The following is a 25,288-nucleotide window of genomic DNA, read 5'->3' on the forward strand; positions in this document are numbered from 1 at the left end:
CAGCTTTTATAATGTATAATGCATAAAAAGGGAAGAGTTTTGGAACGGCAAACAGCTTTTGCTGGAGGCAAAACCTCAGCCGTGCCATAGATGACTCAGTTTTGCACACAAGGACTAGCAACTTGATTTGTAAATCAGATGCTGGGTTCTGGGAAGAGACCACACACTGCACAAACAGTGCAATCCGAAGCCGAGCTCTACGCTATCAAGAGCCGGTTGGCTATGTGCCTGTGGCCAGGAACCTGTGGTCACTCTGGCTGATGTCGCAAGAGATAGAAAAAAACCTGTGCTGTTTTGTGACCTGCAGAACCAGTGGATCCATGAGCAGAGATGAAGCGGTTGGTTTAAGCAGTGCATTTTGAGGGAGCACAAATATTCTTCCTGCTGTAGGACCCTAATGCATCCACCGTGTCCCCGCCCCCTCTGCCTCTGTCCGGGAGCGGTTGGTGCCACCTGAGGCCTCCCCAGTGGGCAGCATAGCACCTATGGCCACCTTTCCCGGGACCGTTCCAGAACTGGGCTGCTAACACAATTCGGAAAAATGCCCTTCTCACAAAATACATGGTCAGACATTTCTTTCAACCAGCCTGCAGAACAGGATTGATGCGAACAAAGGAAATCTATTCCAGCATTTCCTGAAGAACAAGAATCCAGATACTGCAAAGGTAGTCGCCAGAGTTTAAGAGATTGTTCTCAAAGTTAATCCCAAGTGGCTTCTTTAAAACTGTTTACATGTGTTGTTGCCTTTAAAAATATTGAGGTTGTGATTTTGTATCGATGTTACATTTATACTCTCTTACCTATTTTATATGCCATTAAAGGTACTGATTGATTGACTGACAGATTAGAAACGTCCTGATATTTTTCAAATTATGTCCTCCTGTGTCCTGATTGGTTGATTTGGAGACTTCCTGATTCTTTTGAGCCCACTTCCTCCCTGCTTGCCTCCAGAACAGACAGACTGAATGAAAGAACAGACCCATTAGAGAGTTAGGAATATCTTTCTCTCTCTCTCTCTCTCTCTCCCTCTCCAAATTTGTTTCTCTTAAGAATAAAACTATTGTATTATTTTAAGCAGCTTCGTATTTGGCTCGCTCTCCATACTCATCTTCTGCCAACAATAATATCTAGGGGACATAGATGGTCCACGTGGTAATGTGGCTTGAAGAGGCAAACAATGGAAGGGAGTGTAAACGGAACAATAACCTCAAGGGGAACTGACCTCTGCCCTTTGGAGATGTCCAGCTGTGTCCTTCATTGGAAGCCGCCTCTGATGCTGAGCCCCAGAGCTGAGTTAAGCTCAGAGGCCCCTCTTCCCCCCTGCCCCTGCTCTTTGCTGCATTTCTCTCAGACTCCTCCTCTTCCAGAAGAGTTAGAGCCAAGCAGAGAGAGGCAGCGTGGTGTAGTGGTGAATCTGGAGAACTGGGTTTTAATCCTCGCTCTTCCTCCACATGCAGCCAGCTGGGTGACCTTGGGCTAGTCATAGTTCTGTTAGAGCTGTTCTCTCAGAGCAGCTTTCCCAGCCCCACCTATCTCACAGGGTGTCTCTTGAGGGGAATGTGATCGTAAGCTGTTTAGAGACTCCTTCAGTAGTGAAAAGCAGGGTACAAAATATCATCTCTCTCTCTCACCCCCCCCCCCCTTCCACAGCTGAACTCCCTTCAGGAAAGTGCCCAGGCCTTTAGGAAATGTGGGAGAGTAGTTGTTTACTAGCCGTATAATTAATACGAAGATTTGCTCTGTCTAGTGGACCTTGGCACGGTATTTCCTGTGAAAGTGGGAGAAAGCTACCCCTCCCCTTTTACTTGGAGGAGCCAGCCGGCTTCCAAATGAACAAATGATCTATTAGAAACGAAAGGGGGGGGGATTCCCATGGGAATGGGCATTTCTCTCCTTTTTTACAGCTATTTCTTTCATACTGCAGGTTCCCAGACACATCAAATGCCTCACATGTTACGCTGAGAGTCAAGATTTATGGGCTCTGCAAGTGGAAGTCCATGTTAAATTGCTCTGATAACATGCTGGACGGCCAGGCCAGCCTCTTCTCAGGGGTTTTTATTTAAAAAAGAAAAAAGACAGAGGGAGGGAAAGAGCCTGATGGATTATCTGCACTGTTTCCTTGACATAAGAAATACCCTCTTTTAGTTGTCCACTTTCCTTGGGGATTTTACTCCCGAGAAATCTGAGGCTGAAATTTTTACTTGCATCCCTGGCTGAATCATACAGAGGTAGAACTGACTGTTGCCAATATGGCTTTGGAGCTTTGATAGCCAAGATGGCCAACTCTGGGTTAGGAATTCCCTAGAAACCTTGGGAGCAGAGCCTGGGGAGCAGACGGACCTCAGTGGGGGACAAGGCCAGAGACTTCGCCCTCCCCAGGGGGAGATTTCTCCAGGGGGACAGATTAATGACTAATGACTAGAGACAGTGGTAATTCCAGTTCTCCAGGCCCCAACTGGCAGCCCTTATATGCTAGCTCATCAGCTGCCTGGAGTAGGATATTAGAATAGAATAGAATAGAATAGAATAGAATAGAATAGAATAGAATAGAATAGAATAGAATACTAGAGTGGGAAGGGGCCATAGAGGCCATCTAGTCCCACCCCCTGCTCAATGTAGGATCAGCTTCAAGATCCCCACCTCCTTAGGCAGCCCATTCCACTGCTGAACTATACCCATAGAATCCTAGAGGGGGAAGGGGCCATCCAGGCCATCTAGTCCCACCCCCTGCTCAATGCAGGATCAGCTTCAAGCATCCATGAGAAGGATCTGTCCAGCTGCTGCTTGAAGATCGCCAGTGAGGGGGAGCTCCCCACCTCCTTAGGCAGCCCATTCCACTGTTGAACTAGACTCCTAGAATCCTAGAGTGGGAAGGGGCCACGCAGGCCATCCAGTCCCATCCCCTGCTCAATACAGGATCAGTTTCAAGCATCCAGGAGAAGGATCTGTCCAGCCACTGCTTGAAGAGCACCAGTGAGGGTGCACCCCACCTCCTGAGACAGCCAATTACACCACTGAACTACTCTGACTGAAAGATTTACCCCTAATAACTAGCCAATATTGTTCTCCATGTAGTTTAAGCCCATTACTGCTGATTCTGTCTTCTGCTGCCAACAGGGACCTTTCCCTGCCTTCCTCTAATTGACAACCTTTCAAATACTTAGGGTTTTTCCACACATTGGGCAATGTATCGTGAAGCCTGCTGTATTGCAAAACGCAAGAAATAATTGTGACTCACTGGCACTCCACACCTCTCCAGCTGTCTTGCATGTTTCTGGCTGCTTTCCCCATTTTAGTCTTGTTGGGCTTTGGCCTGCCTACCAGTGTCAATCTTTTTGGCCAGCCAATCTCCTCCCGGCATGAGTGATTGACAGATGAACTTCTGGTGATTGCCATTTTAAATAATAGACTTATTTGTTTAAATGCCTATTCAAATCTTCATAGAGGCACAGACAATCTCAGCTGAGGTGTGTGTCCACCTATTAGTTGCTCCAGGCTGTTCCCCATTTTAAAATAGCATTCTCTGTCCCCCAGAAGAAGGGAGAGGGAGGCGGGTGCAAGAGCAGGACATTGGAGGTGGAGGTAGTGCTTCTTTGCCCCCATAACTTTCTTTTGCTGGTGGCCTGCTGGTTGTCTGCTGGGGGAAAGTTCCTTTAGTTCGGTGAATCCACTTTATGTGGGTCCCGAACTAGTGCTTTATAATGACAGATGTATCAAGCAGTTTGCTGGCCAGCTTACAGTCCACAAATACCCCAAGATCACGTCCACACGCACTGTTACCGAGAAGTGTCTCTTCCATCCATTATGCATGCTGTTCATTTTTGTGACCCAGATGTAGATCTCTGCACTTTTCCTTATTGAATTGCATCTTGTTCTCATTTGCCCCATTTTTCTAGCAAGTTCAGAACTTGTTGAACTCCATCTTCTGGCCATGTTCTCTACTCATCCAAATTTGGTGTCATCAACAAATAGGTTGAAAAGTACCAGAGCCAGGACCGAGCCCTGTGGCACCCCTCTGTTCCCCTCCCTCCACTCTGATGAAGTACCTTTGACCACCACTCTTTGAGTGCAGTTTCCTAACGAGTTCCCTAGCCACTAAACTATTTGAAAATCCGGTCTACAGTCCTCCATTTTTCCCATCAGAACATCATGGGGAACCGCGTCAAAAACCTCATTGAAATCCAGGTAAACAACATCGACTGATTTTCCACAATCTCATAAGCCTATCAGAGCCTCTTGTGGCGCAGAGTGGTAAGGCAGCAGGCATGCAGTCTGAAGATCTGCCCATGAGGCTGGGAGTTCAATCCCAGCAGCCGGCTCAAGGTTGACTCAGCCTTCCATCCTTCCGAGGTCAGTAAAATGAGTACCCAGCTTGCTGGGGGGTAAATGGTAATGACTGGGGAAGGCACTGGCAAACCACCCCATATTGAGTCTGCTATGAAAACGCTAGAGGGCGTCACCCCAAGGGTCAGAAATGACCCAGTGCTTGCACAGGGGATACCTTTACCTTTACATAAGCCTATCACTCAGTCAAAGAAGGAAACCAGGTCAGTCTGGCAGGATCTGTTGGAGACAAACCCATGCTGACTACCCCGAATCAACAAACTGTTCTCCAGATGATTGCAGATGTTCTCCTTTAAAATCTGTTCCATTATCTGTTCCACTATCTCAAGGCCTCCTCCTCTCCATCTCTCAGACAGGTTTCCGTCATGCAAGTAAGGTCAGCCCTTGACTGTGCAAAAAAATGCTGCAGATTCGCAGCCTTGTTCTTAATTGACCTTGCATTGCACAAGACCAATGTCGGACCCACTTTCCCCTTAGCCTCCACCCTCACATCCCTGGGGATGGGACGGAGGTTAGAAGGGAATCGAGCACACCCAGGACGCTGGCCATGTTTCCACGGTTGGGCCCTGCACGGGACACCAGTGCTCCCAACCCTAGGATCTAGTTTGTGTCTTTATGGCTTATTAATAGCATGGTATTCATGACCTTCTATGAATTCCCATTTCCCAAAGACCCATTCATTTATTTTACAAAACACAGTTCACTTTCCAGTCTTTCAATTCCTGCTCATTCATGTGGGAACAAAAGATACCGCCTGGTGCAGCATGGAGCATATGAAAAGAGACTCTGTGGCTCTGGGGGAAAAGGTGAAGGACCCGGAAATGCAGGTTGTGTTTTCGTTAGTTCTCCCTGTTATGGCCAAGGCCTAGGAAGGAAAGAAAAATAATGCAAATAAATGACTGGCTACATCACTGGTGTCATCATGATGAGGCTCTTCTCTTGAGCGATGGTTTGAACCTCACAAGGAAAAAATGTGCTCATAAAGACCCTTGCAGACCTGGTGATGAGGACTTTAAACTAAATGCAAGACATAACTTGATGAAGGTTTTAAACGAAATGCAAGACTTAAGTTTGATGACAGTAACTGTAGATGGGAACCTTGCAGGGAACCTTTAACATGTGGGTCAGTTCAAAAACTGGGGCACACAAATGAAGGATTACGATGTCTCTACAGTAATACACAGAGTACAGGAAACAAGCAGGAAAAACTAGAAGTCCTAATATAGGAAGTGAACTATGACCTAATAGGCATTACATGTGCTCCACATGCCCCTTCCTCGCTTCTGCTATGGTCAAGAGCATTCTTATCGAAATGTGCTTCACCATTGGTGTGAAGGCTTGATTGCAGTCTTCTCCATACTTCTGAGAGTATCCTTTAGCAACCAATCTAACTTTGTATCTTTGTACTTCCCCTTCTGCACCAGGCTTGGTTTTGAAGATCCACTTTCATCTCACTGTCCTCTGACCTGCTTTGACTTCTATGCCATGCCCAGGACTGCTGCTTCATTCGTTCTCCTGTTGATGCTTCTCCTTCTTGGGCTGCTGAATTCCAGTGCCATGCTTTGAGGCATGCGTACTCGTGACAAGACTGTAGAACTCTTCTAACCCCGTGCCACTGTTGCTCTTGTGGATCTGGAGATCCTGGAGGAGAGAGAGCAGGTGACTGACGCTGCTCAGCTCTGGGTGGAGAAATGAAGCACACAACAAGGGAGTCAAGGCTGTAATCTGGTCCTGGCTGTTTCATGACAAGTGGATTCTCTGATCCTGCATCCCTGCTGAGCTTTCTCCCCTTACCAGAATTTACTTTCCTGGGGCTGTGGCCCCAAATCTTCAGGGATACTTCTAAGGTGCAGATCACAACCCTATTGCTATGCTGGGTGAACAGAGTCAATGCATGCAAGTACAGCTCTAGTCTATCTGAGCAGATGGCATGTGCCAAAGCTGTAGGCACATACACATGGGTGTGCGACCCCTGTTCATGTGACATGACAGCTGAGTATACCGGAAGCACTCAGGAGAATGTGTTCTCCCCGGAAGTGCCATCACCAGCCTCCCAATATGTGTAGATGTAGTATCTGAAGAGGGATAACTACCAAATATTGTTTCCATTAAATCCCGTGATGGCCCCGAAGGGGCACGAGCAAATGTTTGATTTCCACACGTCACATCACATCTCTGCAGTCTGTCTGTGTAACCACATCTGGCCTGCTGAACTCATGAACTTTGTGTATTTCATTTCAACGTGATCAAGAACACAGTTACGATTTAAAGCCCATTCAAAGGTTCAGTCCTGATGTGGAGACCACCGAGAAATGACTCCAGATGGAACCATTCCATGTGGGAGACGCCACATTTGTAAGCGGGCCACATATGGGTTTGGTGAATCACATGGGGGACCCCCCTGCCAGTCATTACGGGCTGGAAAAGAAAACAAGACATCGTTCAGTCTGACTGCTCCAGTAAATGCTGTCAAGTTTTGCAAAGGTGTGACGTACCACCATGCAAAATATTCTCCGGCAACCTCTCAGTAGTGACCATAATTTTTAAATTCTCCGTTATCATCTCACAAAAGGAGGCCAAGGAATGGATTATATACAATAAGAACTAGCAATGAGGACCTTATAGGGCAAAGACCTCTATGATGTTTGTAGATCTGCAGAACAGATTTGGAAGCATCTTCACTACATTTGCACAAAGTTTACCTTTTCCACTTCAAGGTTAAACTCTGAATTTTGGCAGGATTCTAATTGTGAATACCACTGATTGGCTAATGCCAGTGATGTCACAAAGACAGCCCCCCCCCTTCATCTCTGAAGCTGTTTTCCAACGGTTCCTAAACCGATTTTTTTTAAAGACAGGATGAAAGTATAAAGGCACACAAACTCTGCTAAGCAATAGTTAATTCTTTAAAATTCTTTAAAAGCTTGAAATATCCTTCCTGATCCAAAACCTGATTCTTTGATATGTGTGTGTGTGAAATAAAGTCCCTTCAAGGTGCAGCTAATCTCTGGCAACCCCAGCAAAGGCCTTCTGAAGCCAGTGAGAAGCCCAGTTGGTTTGGCCATTGCTGGCCTCTGTCAAATCTACCCGGGGGGGGGGGTCTCTTTTCCAAGAACGGCCCTGCTTAGTTTGTGGGACTTGACAAGATCGCACTGTACCATGCTGCCGTATACATGGCAAAGCTGTGGTCAAACTGGATATTTTCCTGCAAGTTTTGTCTTTGTAACGTTTGGAAAGAAAATGGATAGGACACCGTCATTGTGTCTGCTCAATGCAGATCCACCTGTAGGCTCATTCTCCACATGTTAGGTGTTGTTTCACAGAAATAGATATTCCTGTTTTGCATGGGGAAATCCCGCTGCAAAAGCACACTGAAACTGCATTATCCAACGTGTGCGGAAGGAGCATTTGTTTCCTCCCCCCCCCTCCAGACACTTTTCGCCCCGGAAGCAACAATTCCATTTCCAAGGTCAACATCCAGCATGTATAACAGGATTATTATGCAGTGATTATTATAGCTTGCTACAGGCTTAATTGCAATAAAAGCATTCTGTTGGGTATGTAAGAATCTTCCAAACTGTAGAGCATTTGACTCGGCACAAGACCCTGACGGCCATTCTGGTTTGTTTTACAGCAAGAAGTAATTGCCCACATTTTCTTCCAAGGATGATGATGATGATGATTACTAATTAGATTTCCCGCCACTCCCCGTAGGCTCGTGGCGGGTCACAATAGTCTTATCCCCATTAAAATACCCATTAAAAGACTTTAAAAACAATCCCAACATGGCGGAAGTTCTTATTATTCCCACCCCCTGCTATCAGAGCGGCAGGGAGGGTGGGGAGGAGATCTAACTTACTAGGTCTGGGGGGGGGGAATGTTGGCACTCATTTGCTGACCCTCACCTCAACCAAAAACCTGGCAGAAGAGCTCCGTCTTGCAGGCCCTGCGGTAAATCCCGCAGGGCCTGCAGCTCACCCGGGAGCTCATTCCACCAGGTAGGGGCCAGGACCAAAAAGGCCCTGGCCCTGGTCGAGGCCATGCACACTTCTCTAGGGCCAGGAACGATCAGGAGATTCTCCCCCGCTGAGCGTAAGGCCCTGCGGGGGGCATAGAGCGGTAGGCGGTCCCTCAGGTATGTGGGTCCCAACCCGCATATAGCCTTAAAGGTCAAAAACAGAACCTTGAACCTGATCCGGGCAGCAATTGGCAACCAATGCAGCTGCCTCAGCACAGGCTGGATATGGGCCCTCCAAGATGTGCCAGTGAGGACCCTGGCAGCTGCATTTTGCACTAGCTGGAGTTTCCGGATCAGAGACAAGGGTAGGCCTGCGTAGAGCGAGTTACAGAAATCTATTCTGGAGGTGACTGTCGCATGGATCACTGTAGCCAAGTGGTCAGAGGACAGGTAGGGCGCTAGTAGTCGGGCCTGGCGAAGATAGAAAAACGCCTGACCCGCTACTCTCTTGACCTGAGCCTCCATCATCAGGGAGGTATCGATGGTCACCCCCAGATTCCTGGTCTGGGGCGCGATGGTAAGTTGCGTTCCTGCCAGGGTGGGTAAGCGCACTGCCTGGTCCTGCCCTCTGCCTCCCAGCCACAGGACCTCGGTCTTGGAGGGGTTGAGTTTCAGGCGACTCTGCTCGAACCATTCAGTCACTGCTTCCAAACATCTGGTGAATGGTTCCGGGGGGGAATCAGGGTGGCCGTCCATGAGGAGATAGAGCTAGGTGTCATCAGCGTACTGGTAGCAACCCAGGCCAAAACTCCGTACCAGTTAGGCCAGAGGACACATAAAGATGTTGAATAACGTGGGGGAGTGGACTGCGCCCTGCAGTCCCCACAAGGGAGTCCGTAGTGACGTGAGAACTCTTCCCCCACCGCAACCCTCTGGGTCCGGTTCTGGAGAAAGGAGTGTATCCAGCGCAAGGCTGTGCTCCGTATCCCCATGCTGGTGAGGCAATGGATCAGAAGGTTGTGATCCACAATGTCAAAGGCCGCCGATAGGTCTAAAAGGACCTACACAGCTGACCCACCTCTGTCCAGCTGGCGACGGAGGTCATCCAAAAGGGCGACCAAAACCGTCTCCACCCTGTGGCCCGTGGCCCGACTGATATGGATCAAGTGCCGAAGTTTCCTCCAAGATTGCTGAGAGCTGGTCCGCTGCAGCCCTTTCCACCACCTTGCCCAGGAACACCAGATGCGATACTGGGCGGTAGTTGGCAGGGTCCTGCGGGTCCAGCGTTGATTTTTTTTTTAGGAGAGGGTGAACCACTGCCCCCTTTAGCCACTCAGGAAACTCCCCCGAACTTAGGGAGGAGTTGATGATGTCTCTGAGCTGGCCTCCTATCCCCTGGCCGCCTCCCTTGAGGAGCCAGGAAGGGCAGGGATCAAGGGGGCAAGTGGTCGCCCTGACCGAGCTCAGCAACTTGTCCACTTCAGAAGAAGAGAGCCGCCTGAAGCCATCAAACCTCACTGCCAAAGGCGGCCAACAGGTCTCCAGTTCATTTACTGTATTAATTGTGGCGGGAAGGTCTCAGCGGAGTGACAAGACTTTATCCGCAAAATGGCTCGCAAATGCCTCGCAGCCGAGTGCCAATTGTCTAGTATTTTGGCGACCCTCAAGGGCGGTGAGTGATCTAACTACCCTGAATAACTGGGCCGGGTGAGAGCTTGTGGACGCGATTTCCGTGGCAAAAAACTCTCATTTAGCCACTTTCACCGCCATCTCATACGCCCTCATAAGCGTGCAATAAGATGTTCTTGTAACCTCGTCACGGGTCTTCCGCCACACTCGCTCCAGTCGTCTCACTTCCCTCTTCTTCTCCCGGAGCACCCCCGTGTACCAGGGGGCCCGTTTGAGTCGAGGGCAGAGAGGACGTTTAGGGGCGATCTCATCTATGGCGGCCGTCAGGCGGGACTGCCAGTCCTCCACCATGGCCGCAAGTGAGTCGCCAGGAGGCATCGGGTCCCGCAGAGCATTCTGGAATCCAATCGGATCCATGAGTCTCCGCGGGCGGGCAAAAATCTGCCCATCGCCCAACTGGGGAGGGGGTGGTATCCTGAGCCGGGCCCGCAGGGCATAGTGGTCTGACCACAGCACAGCCAAGGCTGCATCCAGAACCACCTCTATCCCAGCACCAAAAATCAGATCGAGTGTGTGGCTGGCTTGATGGGTGGGCCCAGCAACAAATTGCGAAAGCCCCAGTGTTGCCATGGATGACACCAGGTCCCCGCCAAGTCCTGAAGAGGACGAGAAGCCTGGGGAACTGCAACGCCCAGGTGGCCGCCGCCTCCAGCAGGCAGGGCAGGGCATCTGGCGGGGTGTTGGGCGGGTAATATACCAGCCAGATGGCCAAGCTCTCGACCGAGCCCAACTCAATACCGCCACACTCCACCCCACCGATTTCCGGCCCCGGGAGAGCCCTGTAGGAGAGAGCCTCCCGGATCAAGATTGCCCCCCCCGTCTCTTGTGGGTCCGGGATTGGTGAAGAACGGAGTAACCTGCTGGGGCCAGTTCTCTCGAGGCCACCTCCTCTCCATCTCTCAGCCAGGGCTCCGTTATGCACGCAAGGTCAGCCTTTGACTCCACAAAGAAGTGTTGCAGAGTCACAGCCTTGTTCTTGATCGACCTTGCATTGCACAAGACCAATGTCGGACCCTTTTCTCCCCTAGCCTCCACCCTCACACCTCTGGGGATGGGACGGAGGTTAGAAGGGAATTCACCGCACCCAGAGTGCCGGCCGTGCCTCCACGGCCGGGCCCTAAACAAGACACCAGCGCTCCCAATCCTGATGAAATCAACAGATGGAGAAAAAGGGTAAATAGAAAATCTTTTCTTGCATCCATTGAAACCATCTTGGGCTGACTTTGCTGTTCAAGACGGGGGGCAGGGGGAGGGGGGTTAGTCCTCCACATCTTCTTAAAGAGGGCCATTTGGCACTTGGAGAAAAGGAGCCAGAAGTGTCATTAAGGGATCTGTGTGAGATCCAAAGGGATCCATTGGCTTCTTTCCTGATTCAAGAGATTCAAGTCTCTGGAAGACCAATGCATCCGTGGTGAAGCATAGGGTCACCAGGTCCAGGCTGTGAGACTTTGGAGGCGGTGCATGAGAAGGGTGGGGTTTGGGGAGGGGATGGACTTCAATGGCATATGAAGCCATAGGAGATCTCTGGCTACCACCTGAAGACCCCTGAAGGCCCATGCACAGCTCTCTCCAAAGAGCATGTTGACACAATAACCCGCATGATGTTCTCTGATCATATCCCACGATCACTGTGTGGGTTGTTTGTATGTGTGACTTTTGTCTACTGCATCCTATGACCAGAAATTGCTCCATGTAACTTTATGTGTGTGTTTCATCACAGTTTAAGGGCACAGTTAAATCAAGGCGACATGCAAAACCCAACCCATGAACAAATGCCTCGTGCGCTCCAGCAGGCACCATCTTTTCTCTATTCTCAGATGCAAGAAAGCCAAGGAGGGCATGCCAGAGAATAGCTGCTTTGTCTTCTTTGGCATCTTCCCTGATCCATTGGTTGTGGGGTGGGTGGGCACACGAGATGCGTCCCCTGCACACGAGATGCGTCTGAACCCATTCAGAAGATGAGGTTTTTGGTTTTTGTTGGGAATTGTGACAAGCATTAAGACACCCGTTGTGTACCAGAGAGCCAGCTGGTGGTCTGTGCGCACTGGGTCATATAATTCCAGGAGGGGGAATGCTAGCATATGGTTCCCATCTTGCAATTTCTCAAAGCCTTTTTTGTGCTGATTCACAGATTGACACTACAACTTTGCGTCCCCCCCCTAGCTGGGAAAGGAGACACTTTGAGATTGGAATGGTTTTGGTTACAAACTGTGCTCCAGTCACAAGAAGAGGGAACAAATTATAGTTCTTGTAGTTCATAGAGTGTTGGGACTAAGGCCAAGAAGATTTTCATACACATAACAACTTTGCATGCAGGAAAAAACACAAAGGGTGTGCACTTGTGAGGCTGGTTTGCATTTGTTGCACAGAATCCATACTTGCACTAGCAATATTATTTGGATTTGCATTTTTAGAGGGCCGCATTTTCTGTCCGTTTTCACATTAAAATCTGCCTTCCTCACATTAAGACCTGAATAGCCCTCTGACTTACCACACATTTTGAAAATTCCCAGCTACAGTGAGTTCATCAATCAAGGTGGAATCTAATGCGGGACTGCCCAATGGAGAAATGTGTGCATTTGGTTTTTTTCCTGTGTCTGCCATTTTGAGTGGTTTGTGCCTTCCCCCTGTCCTCATCACCATTCTCCCCTCCCCGGAACATCCGCCTTTTATTTAAAAAGTGGGTTGCCGCATTACAATACTGTTTCTAGCAATGAAAAACAATGTTACACTGCAGCAATGTTGTAATGCAATAACCCATTAAAACAACAACAACCATCACTTTCAGTATACTTGGGAAGGAAGGTGGCAAAGCATCATGGGAAGCTGCCTCTGGCCCAGATGGCATCTGGGGAATTTCAGCCTGGGAAATGAGGGAGAAAAGCCCTAATGCAGAAAGCCTAGAGTCAACCTGCAGCATCCAAAGGAACCAAAGCAAGGCTAAAAATGAAGTATGTCTCACAATGCAGAAATGGTCCTTTTGAGACCTGAAGATCTGGAATGATAACTGACCTTCAAATGACATAGATCAGGGTGTATTATGCATGGCAGGAAACCTCGCAAACAGTCTGCCCCCAAATATGCCTTTTTATTATTTCTGCACATGGCACCATCTCCACTGTGGAAAATCCACCGTAGTAATTTTGAGTCTGCATGGCACTCCCCCTGGCAGCTGCATTTTGCACCAACTGTAATTTCCAGGTCAAAATCAAGGGTAGACCTGTGTAGAGCGAGTTATAGAAATCTATTCTGGAGGTGACCATTGCATGGATCACTGTGGCTAGACAGTCCAAGGGCAGGTTGAGTGCTAATAGCCTCACCTGGCAAAGATGGAAGAATGCCGTGTAGACTACACCTGTGACCTGGGCCTCCACAGAAAGGGAGGTATCCTGAATCACCCCCAAATTTCTGGCTGAGGGTATGATGTTAATCTGCACCCCACCCAGAGTAGGTAGACACATTTCCTGTCCAGCCTCCTTTCTGCCCAGCCACAGGTCCTCCATCTTGGAAGGGTGGAGTCTCAGGTGACTCAACTCTAACTATCCAGCAACTGCTTCCAAACAACTGGCAAATGTTTCCAGGGCTGAGTTTGGGTGGCCGTCCATGAGGAGATAGAGCTGAGTGTCATCTGTATATTAGTGACAACCTGGACCAGCGGGGCCAGAGGGTGCATATGGATGCTAAATAATGGAGGTGGGAGAGCACCGCCTCCTGTGGGACCCCGCAAGGGAGTCGATAGGGATGCGATAACTCCTCCCCCACAGCCACTCCCACATGAGTTCTAATGACAGATGCAACATAAATTCAGTAACTGCATCAACCAACAATAACATAACATCAGTCAACATCAACATATTTAACATTTCGACCATAACCCTACAGATTGTTCAGGTCAGGATTGAATAATGAGGCATATCTGAGTAAGGGGGGTTCTGGAGGGCTCAATAGATTTTGTAAGTTTACTGGCCTCAACCAAATGCTTGGCAGAAGAGCTCCATTTTGCAGGCCATGAGGAATTGTGCTAGCTCTGTCAGGGCCCAGATCTCTTCTGGGAGCTCATTCCACCAGGTGGAGACCAGTACACAAAACACCCTATCTCTGGTTTAGGCCAAGCATAGAATCATAGAATCATAGAGTTGGAAGGGGCCATACAGGCCATCTAGTCCAACCCCCTGCTCAACGCAGGATCAGCCCAAAGCATCCTAAAGCATCCAAGAAAAGTGTGTATCCAACCTTTGCTTGAAGACTTCCAGTGAGGGGGAGCTAACCACCTCCTTAGGCAGCCTATTCCACTGCTGAACTACTCTGACTGTGAAATTTTTTTTCCTGATATCTAGCCTATATCGTTGTACTTGAAGTTTAAACCCATTACTGCGTGTCCTCTCCGCTGCAGCCAACGGAAACAGCATCCTGCCCTCCTCCAAGTGACAACCTTTCAAATACTTAAAGAGGGCTATCATGTCCCCTCTCAACCTCCTTTTCTCCAGGCTGAACATTCCCAAGTCCCTCAACCTATCTTCATAGGGCTTGGTCCCTTGGACCAAGCATGCTTCCTTGGGGCCAGGGATCACCGGCTAGTTGGAGTTGGCTGAGCATAGTGGTCTTTGAGGGCCATGGGTCATAGCTATGTTTGTCTGAAAGAGGCAACAGGTATATTTTCAGTCTCAGGACAAGGAATGCCAGACATGGAGAATGAAAATGCATTGCCTCGTCCGGACGGAATAGTGACTGGGAGCACTGCATCTAGCATGCTCTGCCTGTTTGCAAATCTCAGCTCCAGAAATGGCAATTGAGCATATCAGGTGGGTTGCATGTTGAAGAAGAGTAAGTTTTATACCCCACTTTTCACTAACCAAAGGTGTCTCAAAGTGGCTTACATTCATCGTCCCTTTCCTCTCCCCACAACAGACAACCTGTGAGGTGGGGGAGGCTGAGAGAGCCCTGATATCACTGCTATGTGAGAATAGTTTTATCAAGCCCCAGGTCCCCCAGCTGGCTGCATGGGGGGGAGCAGGGAATCAACCCCAGCTTGCCAGATTAGAAGCTGCTGCTCTTAACCTCTCCACCTTGAGCATGTGGGGAGACTGCAGCATGAGAAAGGTGATGACCAAAAAGGGCTTGTGTGAAACTTAGATCTGATTTGCCTGGATGAAACGAGACCAATGTTTCTAGGCTTAGATCTAATGGTCGTTCCCCCATCCTATTCCGCTCTGTCAAACGTTGCCGTGACTGCATTTCCCCATCTCTGGTTTTATGAATGAGGTGCCTGTTGGGTGTTCGAATAAAAGTCCTTTCATGAGACTTACTCTCTATGTTAAATGGCATTTATAGAAGTTAATTGGGAGGGGGGGAGATGGGGGGAGAGATCCCTGCCCAACATGGCATTTCCCCTCCCCTTGTTGTTAAAAAAGCCAATATTGAGGTGGTGACAGTGTCAACATCACTCAGAGGGGGGCCGTGTCATGTGTTGATCGGCATGTGGGGCCTGCCTCTGGGAGGCCTGGATTCAAATCCCCATGGTGTCATGAAGATGTCTGCATGTCTGGGACAGGATGCTCTTCCTTCTTGGTGCTTGGAGGGTCACCGTGGGAGGGCTCCTAGAGTTCTGGCCCCACTGGTGGACCCCCTGATGACCCCTGGGTTTGGGCCATGGTGTGACACGGAGTGTTGGACTGGATGTCCGATCCAACATGGCTTCTGTTATGCTCTTGTGTTCTTATGTTAAGATTGGGCCAGTCACTGTTCTTCTCCTGACTTCCCCCTACAGGGTTGTTGTGTAGGTTAAAGGGGAAAAGAAAAAAACCACACACATCCTCTGAGTTTTATGGAGTAAGGATGGTATTAAATGTTCCGAGTAGATTGGCACAACAATCCTGGTCACAAATTATGTGCATGCAATCTACATCTCGATTTTTGTTTATTAATGCCATGAGTAATTTGCATGATGCCACCTGGAGGCTGGCATCCCTATTGGAGAAGGAAAAGCTCGCACACTCATCCCAACCCTGAAAGCAGCGTCCACCTTCTGCAGGTAGGGCTTGGAGGCCCACGGACCCTGGGCACGCCTACTGCCCGCCCCTTTCCTCGGTAGCAACTTGGGAAATGCCGATTGCCACATAGGGGTTGGGAGGCAAATTTCCTCCAGGCCAGACTGACCAGGGGTTCTGTTCTTTTGGGGGGAGGGGGCATCATCTGGGCATGGAACTGGGGTCACTGCCGGTGGGCAGGTAGTTGTGAATTTCCTGCATTCTGCAGGGGGTTGGACTAGATGACCCTGGAGGTCCCTTCCAACTCTAGGATTCTATGAAATACAATGTTTTCATTCTTATTCTCAGGTGATACTTTGAACTCCTTGGTCCCCTTTTGGAAGGAATCCAAAGAGCACCTACGTGAGGGAATGTTACAGCATTCCCCCCTTCATAGGCCTTTACATTCTTGCTCTGTATGCAGGCTTGACTTCCTTAATGGCTGGGTGTAAATCTGGGGGTCTCACTTCTGGAGAAGCAGAATCGGGCCTTTATTGGACAAAAGCTGGCAGAGCTGAGCAAGCCCTCTTTCTCCAAGAAGATGAGGATGAGTAGCATGAGTGGCCCTGGGTTAGGTTAGAACAAACAGGTGGGCAGAACCAGTTCGACAGACAGCATCTGTTTAGAGAGCAGACGAGAGTCGAGTCGTTGCAGACACAACCAAAACTGGTCTTTTGCCCAGGAGAATGCTAATTAGACGGCTGTGGGTTTTCACAGGGTAAAGCGCGCTCAGTTCATGGGAAACCCTCTGCCCCCTTCCAGATTGGCTCCTCATGAGTCACCAGTTGGCAGCAAGGACACTGGCCCTTTTGTCTTTGGCCTGACCCTAAAAATGTTTCTGCAAAAGGGGTCAGAGTGTTGGATCTAGAGATGTTTCTTTCCATCCCAGGGTGCTCCCTGTCTCCTTTTCCATCACCCCATTGACATTCTCCACCCACTCTCTGGATTTCAGCATAATCAAGACAGGCGGTGGCGGTGTGTCTGTGTGTGTCTGTGTGTGTGTGTGTGTGGGGGGGGTGTTGGCAGTCCCCTGTGCTCTGCTGGCCTGGGGTAGAACCAAGTAGGAATAATTTCAGAACTAGCTTGTCATGAAGCTTCTTGTGGGGTAGATTTGAGCCCCTGTCCAGAACTGACTCTCTTGCCTGACCAGCCTGGCCGATCTCATCCAATTTGAGAAGCTCAGCAGGGCTGGCCCTGGGCAGTCCTTGGCAGGGGGCCATTCGGGAAGGCTCAGAGGTAGGCTGAGTGGGAGGCCCAGGCAATCTGAAGGCCGATACGCAGGGTGAGCTGTGTTTTGTGCCACCTCTGTCCATCCCTTGCTCTGAAAGCCCTGTGGGGTTGCCATGAGTCGCTGTGGCTTGACCACACTATTCACCACCACCACCACAGGGTAGAATAGTCATAGATACAGTCTCTCTTTCCAGCAGGACTGGAGAGACTTGGGTACAAACATCTGATCAACCACGAATCTCACAGCATGATCTTTTGCCAAGTCACTTTCTTGTAATATAGAGGATGATCATGAGGGTTGCCAGCCGGCTGTGGTCTGGGAAGCACCTGGAGATTTGGGGGGAGGAGCCACAGTTGCCTTCCTAAAGTGCCGCGAAATAACAAACCTTTTACACAAAAGTCAGGCTCTTAAGGATCAAATCAATCCCCGTTTGCTGCACGGTTTGAGAATCCTCAGAAACTACGATTTCTCCCCCTCCCCTTGCATGGCCATCCATTGGTTAGCCAATGAGCAAGCTGAGGAGGATTCGAGTCTACTTCCTCATCCTTCCCCACCTCAAGTGATGCCTTATAATCTCCGCCTACTATCTGCCTCTCCTACCACCCTCCTCCCTGTATTTAAAAAAATTTTTTGAACATGATCATGTTACAATACAAATTTGCAAGAAAAATATTGCCAACTTTCTGGGAATACTGAGTACTCCACATTCCCCTCTGCCTCCCCTATCTTCCCCTCCAGCAACTAAATACATTTTACTTCCATGATTTAAGGTGCAATGCGGCACTTTGTAACTTTCGTGCAGATAGTTGTATGGTGGCAGCCAAAGTGTTCTGTCTTCATGCATGGGTGGTGACTGAGTCATCAACAGAAGACTCCCCCCCCCTGGATGATTTGGGTGCCACAGGAATTTAGAGAACAGGGGGTGCAATTTTTTATTTTAGATTGCATTATGGTGTGAGTGCATTATTATGCACACTCAGATCAAAAAAGGGGGGAGGCATGATGGGAGGTGGACTGCCCACGCTTCCAACAAAAATGCACAATGCATGTTGCAATTGGAGTCCTTTGCAGGGCCGGGAGAAGACCACAAATGCAAAATGCCAGGTGCCGATTCAGAAGCAGGAGTTTGGATTACATGGACCACTGATCTGATCGTGCATGGCTCTTCTGATGTTCTTCTGAGGGAAAGGTCCTAGCTTCCAAGCCCTGTTATTGGAATTTCAGAGGAACAGGTTTGCCATTGTGTAAGACAGGATGTTGGACTAGACAGACCCCTGGCCTTATTCAGCAGGGCTCTTCTTATGTTCTTCTCAGGGGCCTCTCTGCCCTGTTGCTGGCTGTCCAGAGGAACTGACTCAGCATGAGGTAGGTTGCTAGACTATTTGTCAGATCCAGCAGGATCCTTCTTATGTTCTACTTGCATGTCAGACGCAGAAAACCTTTACTGGCATGCACAATCACAATCCAAGGAAACAAAATAGATTAAACAAGGAGCTCAGACAACTGAGAGCACGTGGAGAGAGCTACTGGGGAGAGTTGCTGCTGACCAGGTGAGGCTATTGTTCTGCCTGGGTGAGGTGATTGCTGGGTAATTGTTGGGAGGATTAAAAAGGTCTACTCCTCGCCAGAGGCGCGAGCCTTTGGCGGGAGCCGAAGGGCGAGACAAAGGGCTCTTGGCCGAGCAATTAGAATCAGTAGATTATATTTCCCTAGTACTTCCACTGCCTAGACATTACAGTGGACCTCCAGGACACTCATCCCATCATCTGCAGTGAGTGTGACATGATTGCCTTCCTCCCAGAAGATAAGATGGACTACAGCTGCCCCAAGTGTAAGCTGGTAAGACTTTTGGAGGAAAAGATTAGGGGACTAGAAAACAGAATTATTACTCTGACCCAAAGTAAGAAAGGGGAGGAGTTCATGGTCCAGAGCCCTGCAACTTGGAATAAAGAGAATACAACCAGTCCTGAAGAGGATAAGGAGATTGACCACAATAGGGAGCCTCTGCAGGCAGTTTGGAAAAAGACTGAACTTCAGCAGTGGAATAGGCTGCCTAAGGAGGTGGTGAGCTCCCCCTCACTGGCAGTCTTCAAGCAAAGGTTGGATACACACTTTTCTTGGATACTTTAGGATGCTTAGGGCTGATCCTGCGTTGAGCAGGGGGTTGGACTAGATGGCCTGTATGGCCCCTTCCAACTCTATGATTCTGTGATTCTGTGATTCTATGAAGACTACGTTCCTGCCCGAGCAAACCGAAGTTATTTCTTGGGAGCATGCTTCCAAGGGCATCAGCTACCCTGGTAAGTTTAATGGGATCCTTTTCTGAAAGCATTAATTTAATGATGAGGGCATTACTCTTCTAAGGACATTTTCTTCCTGTTTTACCTCCAGAAGAACAACAATGGTTATTCAGTTAGGATTCTTTCTCTTCTCTCTTACTTTCAAAGCTGTTTCACTTCTTAATAAAATTGTTTTTATTCTTTAAGCAACTTGTGCTTTACCCATCATTGCATATTTAAACTCTGCCAACATATAGAAACCTTCCAAAGTTTTCAACATATGCCTTAAATACTGAAAGAGGATGTTGAAAAGTAAGTGGAATAAAGAGCATTCAAAAATAACTAACGTGTGAGAGTCCAGGAATCCTGCTGTTCAGAAAGCAATAAACTGAAACCATTTTCCTGATCTGCCACAGTCAAGCACAAGTCACAAATCTGGCAAATAATAATGAAGTAAATTAAGATTTCAAAAGCCATCTCCGCAAAGCATCCACTTGATTTGCGATTTAACGCCCCAATGGAGAGAAACCGAATAGAAACACCAGCATTTCTTAATTTAGATGGAAGAGCTATCAAAATGTAGATGAGCCGTCTGCCTAATTATCAGCACCACATGAGAACTGAATCCGCTTGAGCTCCTGTTGGTGTTGAAACGAAATCTAGAGTACCGCCACAGCTTTAACAATGAGCCAGTGAGTATTGCTCCCTTCTTTCCCATGGTTTGGTGCAGGTATGAGGAACCCAGGACTGAAAATAGCACTCACAAAACCTGCAGTGGTGGGCATTTGTTTCCTAGGCCCCATAGCCAATTTCCAGTCAAATCCAACCAACTGACTTATCTCGGCAAAATGCTTTTCCAGGGGGTTTAAGGGACCCTGGGGAATGACGTGAAGGAGGTTTGCAGCAGCAGCAAAGGGGAATTGGTGGGAATTACCAGTTTAGTCTGGATCCAGCCCTTCTGACAATTGTTGGCTTTATTTCAAAGCTTTGGGTGTTTTTGCGCATGCATTTTTGCTTGTGAATCATCCTGGATGGTGAGATTTTTTCTTCATGAGAAGAAGAGCTGGAGTCTCAAAGTGGCTTATAAGTACCTTCTTTTCTTCGCATCACAGCAGATAACCTGCAAGGTAGATAAGACTGAGAGAGCTCTGAGAGAACTGTGACTGGTATACTCCTATTTCCCACATAGTTACATCAACATTCTCTGTGTATCCCCATCTTCAGAAGGAATAGGGGGAGGGCATCCTGAAAGGGAGAGCCTTTTTGGTGGTGGCTGTCTTCCACCCACCCACTGTCTTCCACCCACCCACCCGCCAGCCTGTTGACTTGTTGACATAGCACAGTGCAATAGGGGAAAGCATATTTGTTGATCACAACATGGAATGGAGTGTTTCTTGCCTCTCTGACCCCTCTCCCGCATATAGGTTGCTGCAAAATATCAAGCAACAGAGATTTCAATTAAATTTGGAAATACGGAGGCTACGGAATATCATTCAGGGTGGAATAGCAAGCCACTTGGAGGGCAGGGCATGCCACATGGAAGCAGCCACGCAAAATGACATGAACAAGATGTCACGAGGGCAAGATGGGAGGATCAGCAAGTTGAGAAGCCGTTATCTCGGGAGGGGGGGCCAGTCACAGCTGAAAACCCCTGTCTCGTGGGTAAGGGGAAGCCTCCTCTTCTGGAGGATTAAAATGTCCAGCCTTCAGGTGGAGGTGCAATCCTGTGCAGCTTTGTTTGCCACCGTGGAAAGCCAGAGCGCCACATCCAGATCCCAACTGCAGGGTCTCTGTGAGAAAGGGAAAGGCAGCAGGGATCCCTGTGGCAGAGTTTCCCGGCATGCCTGCCTGCCCTGAAGGGGTCTGGTGATCACCAGAGTGTTTCGCATAAAGCATGGAACAGTTACCAGATGAGCAATAAAAGCAGCTTCCCAGAACAGGTCAAGCCTTTCTGGGTGAAAAAAACAAAACAAAACACTCTGGCCCTATGGATGGTAGTGCAATCTTCTTTAGAAGCCACGCACCAAGTGGCAGAGGAGTATTGAGGGAGGGTAAAGGGATCTGCTCGACTGACAGGATGAATTCAAATGGGTTGTTGTGTTGGTCTGAAGTAGCACAATAAAATCAGAATCCAACAAAGATTTATTCAGGGCGTGAGCTTTTGAGTGCTTTCACTCTGATTTTATTGACAGGATGAGTGTACAGCCCCTAAGCTCAAGGACACCTCAGACAGCGGAATGTTCTTTTGCAGTGAATTTCTGTGATGTGACTGAATGATGGAAGAGAGAGAAAGGCTGCAATCCTAGGAACAAACCCCTCGGGAGAAATCCCCTTTGAATAAAATGAGATCTCCTCCTGAGTTCTGCTCACAAAGAATCTCATCTCAGCAAGCGCTTCACTGCCTGCCATGGGCATTTAGGTTTGGATTTTGTGATATGCCATCAGGATGGTACAAAAAGCCCATTTTAAGTGATCTCAGACTGCAAATTGTGAAATGGAATGTAGTCATTAATAGTTCAGCTTCTGTATGCGTCATTGACAGGTTCTAGGGGTCCCAGGAACCCTAGGTGGGGGGATTGGGAAATGCACAGCCACAGTTTCTAAAATATACCAAACCCACCCTGGCTCACTGATGCTAATGAATCCTTCAAAATGCATTGCACGTTTTAATTAAAACGAATAAAGATTCATTGCTGAAACAAAACAGCCAAGTCATGGAGTTAAGTTGTGGCTGAACTGGCTGAAAGCAATTTGTCCCAAAATCAGAATATGCTTTTAATAAGCAATATTGGTGATAAGGTGGGCACAGTTTTTCTCGGTGTCATTTGCTAAGTCTTTCAGACTGAATACTTTCTTGGGAGTCAGGAGAAACTGAAGCAGCAAGATGAAGCAGTGAATCACACTGTATGTCTCTACTCAATTAGTCTAGTGGTGGGTGGCCAATGGGGGGGGGGACAGAGCTCTCTGAGGATCTGTGGATGCATGAGCATATGTTCCCAGCACATGCCTTGATAATATTTATGGATTTGCTACTAAGACATCCATCACCCTGGAACAGACTACAGAATGAACTGGTGAAAAGAAGTGAGTATTTGATCTAAGTCCAGGCAAAAACCAAAACAACAAGAACAACAACAGACACCCCCCCCCCACACACACACACACACCTTCCATCATCTTTGGTACACTGATGGGTAGTTTTCTCCATAATAAGTCTCATTTATCTCTTTATTGGGGGCGGGTCCCTTGCCTGGATGGCCCAGGCTAGCTAGTTCTACGATTGGCGGATTGGCGGTTGCAGAAGCTTCCCGATGGCCAGATTAGAAATTGCCTAGATGTGCCACAACTTGAAAACAACCTGATTTCAGCAAAGACGATTCATCAAGCAAAGAGGGGGACTGATGGCAGCTGAGAGAGTGCAGGCAGCTTTGTGGGCTTTGGACACATGTAGGCACAGTGCTGCCATCAAGAGAAATGCTCCTGGCTGTGGCATCGATGCTTGGGACAGAGACATGACTGGACTGGCCAGTTTGAGAGTCAGAACCTGATGAAGGGTCTGCAGATCTCCCTACCCAATAGGGAAAGGGTTCGCACTCAGTGCATCCAAACTAAAGGAACTGGTAGCTTTAAAAAGAGCCTGCAGCCAGGGCTGACCCTGCTAAGCTACTACGAACTGACAACCCCAGGCTGGTTTGGGCCACCCAGTCCAGGCCCATCTCCCTTGATGGATGGTTACAATTTACAGCCCAGAAGAGAGAAGGAGACATTTGGAGAGCAGGCCTGGTGGCTGGCCTCCTGCAAGGCAGCAGCATCTAACACCCGAAAGAAGACCGGAAGTGCTGCAGAGTGGGCAGAGCTGAGGGAGCCTAAAGCCTGTCTGTCTCACGTGGCTCAGGCACACAGTCGCAATGACGCTGGCAAAGCCAGGTACACAGAGCGTCCATCTTGCCTGTTGATACGCCCAAATGCCCCATTTGAACTCATGTCCATTTTAAAAAAGCAATAGCCGGGTGGCCCAGGCTGGCCTGATCTCATCAGATTTCAGAAGCCAGATGAGCCCTGGTGAGTATTTGGACAGGAGACCATCACAGAAGGGCAGGGTTGTTGTGCAGAGCCAGGCAGTGGCAAACTACCTCGGAATGTCTCCTGCCTTGAAAAACCAACAGGCCATCCTGAGCCAGCTAAGACTTGATAGCACTTTCCACCCCAACCAGCAGCAGCACACAGGGAAAGATACCGCTGATTAGAAAACCTGGGTTTCTTTAGCCACCTTGGCCCATTCTGTACTTGTTGGATAGAATCACAGAATCATAGAGTTGGAAGGGGCCATACAGGCCATCTAGTCCCACCACCTGCTCAATGCAGAATCAGCCCTAAGCATCCCAAAGCATCCTACCCAAAGCATCCTAAAGCATCCTACCCTAGGGTGCACTAAAATGCACTTTAGAAGTAGATTTGTCTGTTCCACAAAGGAAAATCCAGCCACAAAAGCGCAGTGAAAGTGCATTATCCAGTGTGTGCAGAATGGGCCCTAGTCTGAATCCTATAACTGATTGTGTTATCCCAGTGGAAGCCATGCTGTTTTTTTCCTTGCACTGTGAAAGAGCAATTGCTCCAAAGCATGCAGAGAGGCCGAACATGCCCTGTGTTGCAGAGAAATGTCTCAGCTCACCTGTATCCGAGGATTTCTTGGGCTGACTTAGAGAAAGGTCAGTTGCTGGCTTCACTTCCAGTGCTGTCTGCTTGTGAGGATATCTTGCTTCCTGTTGCCATTCAGGAGGCTCTGGGGGATGCTGAAGCAACACAGGGTGAGTTTCTCCAGGGAGAAAAGCAAAAAAGAAGAAGAGGATATTGGTGGGAAGTTAATGGTTACACCTGCAGAGGATAAGGTTGTGTAACAGGAAGATGTTGACTTTCCAGCCCATTAGTCAAGGAGGCACTATTTCGTGACAGGTAGATTAGTTAAGAGAACTGACTTCAGGTCATGTGTCACATCAAAGCTACCGTTTCAAAGTCCTTTCCATGCATTTCATTCTTTAAAAAGGATGATCCTAATTTTTCCCAATCTCAATGTGCTGCTGCCACTCGATCATGGGGACTCCAATTTCTTCTCTTCTATTATGGGAATATCACATTTCCCAGTGACCACATAGCTGTGTTTGGGTTTGAAAGAAATACCATTGCTGCCCTCTTATGCTCTGGTTCCTACTGTACTACAGAGAGCCAGTTTGGTGTAGTGGTTAGGAGTGCGGACTTGTAATCTGGCATGCCAGGTTCGATTCTGCACTCCCCCACATGCAACCAGCTGGGTGACCTTGGGCTCGCCACGGCACTGATAAAACTGTTCTGACTGGGCAGTGATATCAGTGCTCTCTCAGCCTCACCCACCCCACAGGGTGTATGTTGTGGGGAGAGGAATGGGAAGGCGACTGTAAGCCGCTTTGAGCCTCCTTCAGGTCGGGAAAAGTGGCATATAAGAACCAACTCTTCTTCTTCTTCTTCTACTAGGAGGACCTGTGTTGAAGGGGCTTAGCTCCTCACCACTTGCAGGTCCATGACTCACAGTGTCCTTTCTTTACCGTTCACAATTGGGTGATGTGACATGGCCCCCAGTCCACTTTTTCCCCTTCTGCATCATCACTGTAATCTTTACACTATTAAATGTTGTAGAAAACTCATTTTCTTTCCTATTGCAAGGTGGCAGAACCTGTCTTTTCTATTCACAGACACTTGAGAACACCACAAGAGCCCTGCTGGATCA

The 25,288-nt window shown here is 48.5% G+C and overlaps 1 long non-coding RNA gene across 1 annotated transcript; it reads right to left on the minus strand.

Annotated features, from left to right (window-relative positions):
• Window positions 1-5,012: 5,012 nt before the first annotated feature.
• LOC143822470 (uncharacterized) lies at window positions 5,013-24,342 on the minus strand. The gene is made up of 3 exons (XR_013226168.1): window positions 24,200-24,342; window positions 20,462-20,647; window positions 5,013-5,209 (listed from the first exon to the last, which is right to left on the minus strand). It is a non-coding gene; the product is annotated as an uncharacterized LOC143822470 (long non-coding RNA).
• Window positions 24,343-25,288: the final 946 nt, after the last annotated feature.

Source organism: Paroedura picta, chromosome 1 (genome assembly GCF_049243985.1).
Source record: "Paroedura picta isolate Pp20150507F chromosome 1, Ppicta_v3.0, whole genome shotgun sequence".
Lineage (NCBI taxonomy): Eukaryota > Metazoa > Chordata > Lepidosauria > Squamata > Gekkonidae > Paroedura > Paroedura picta.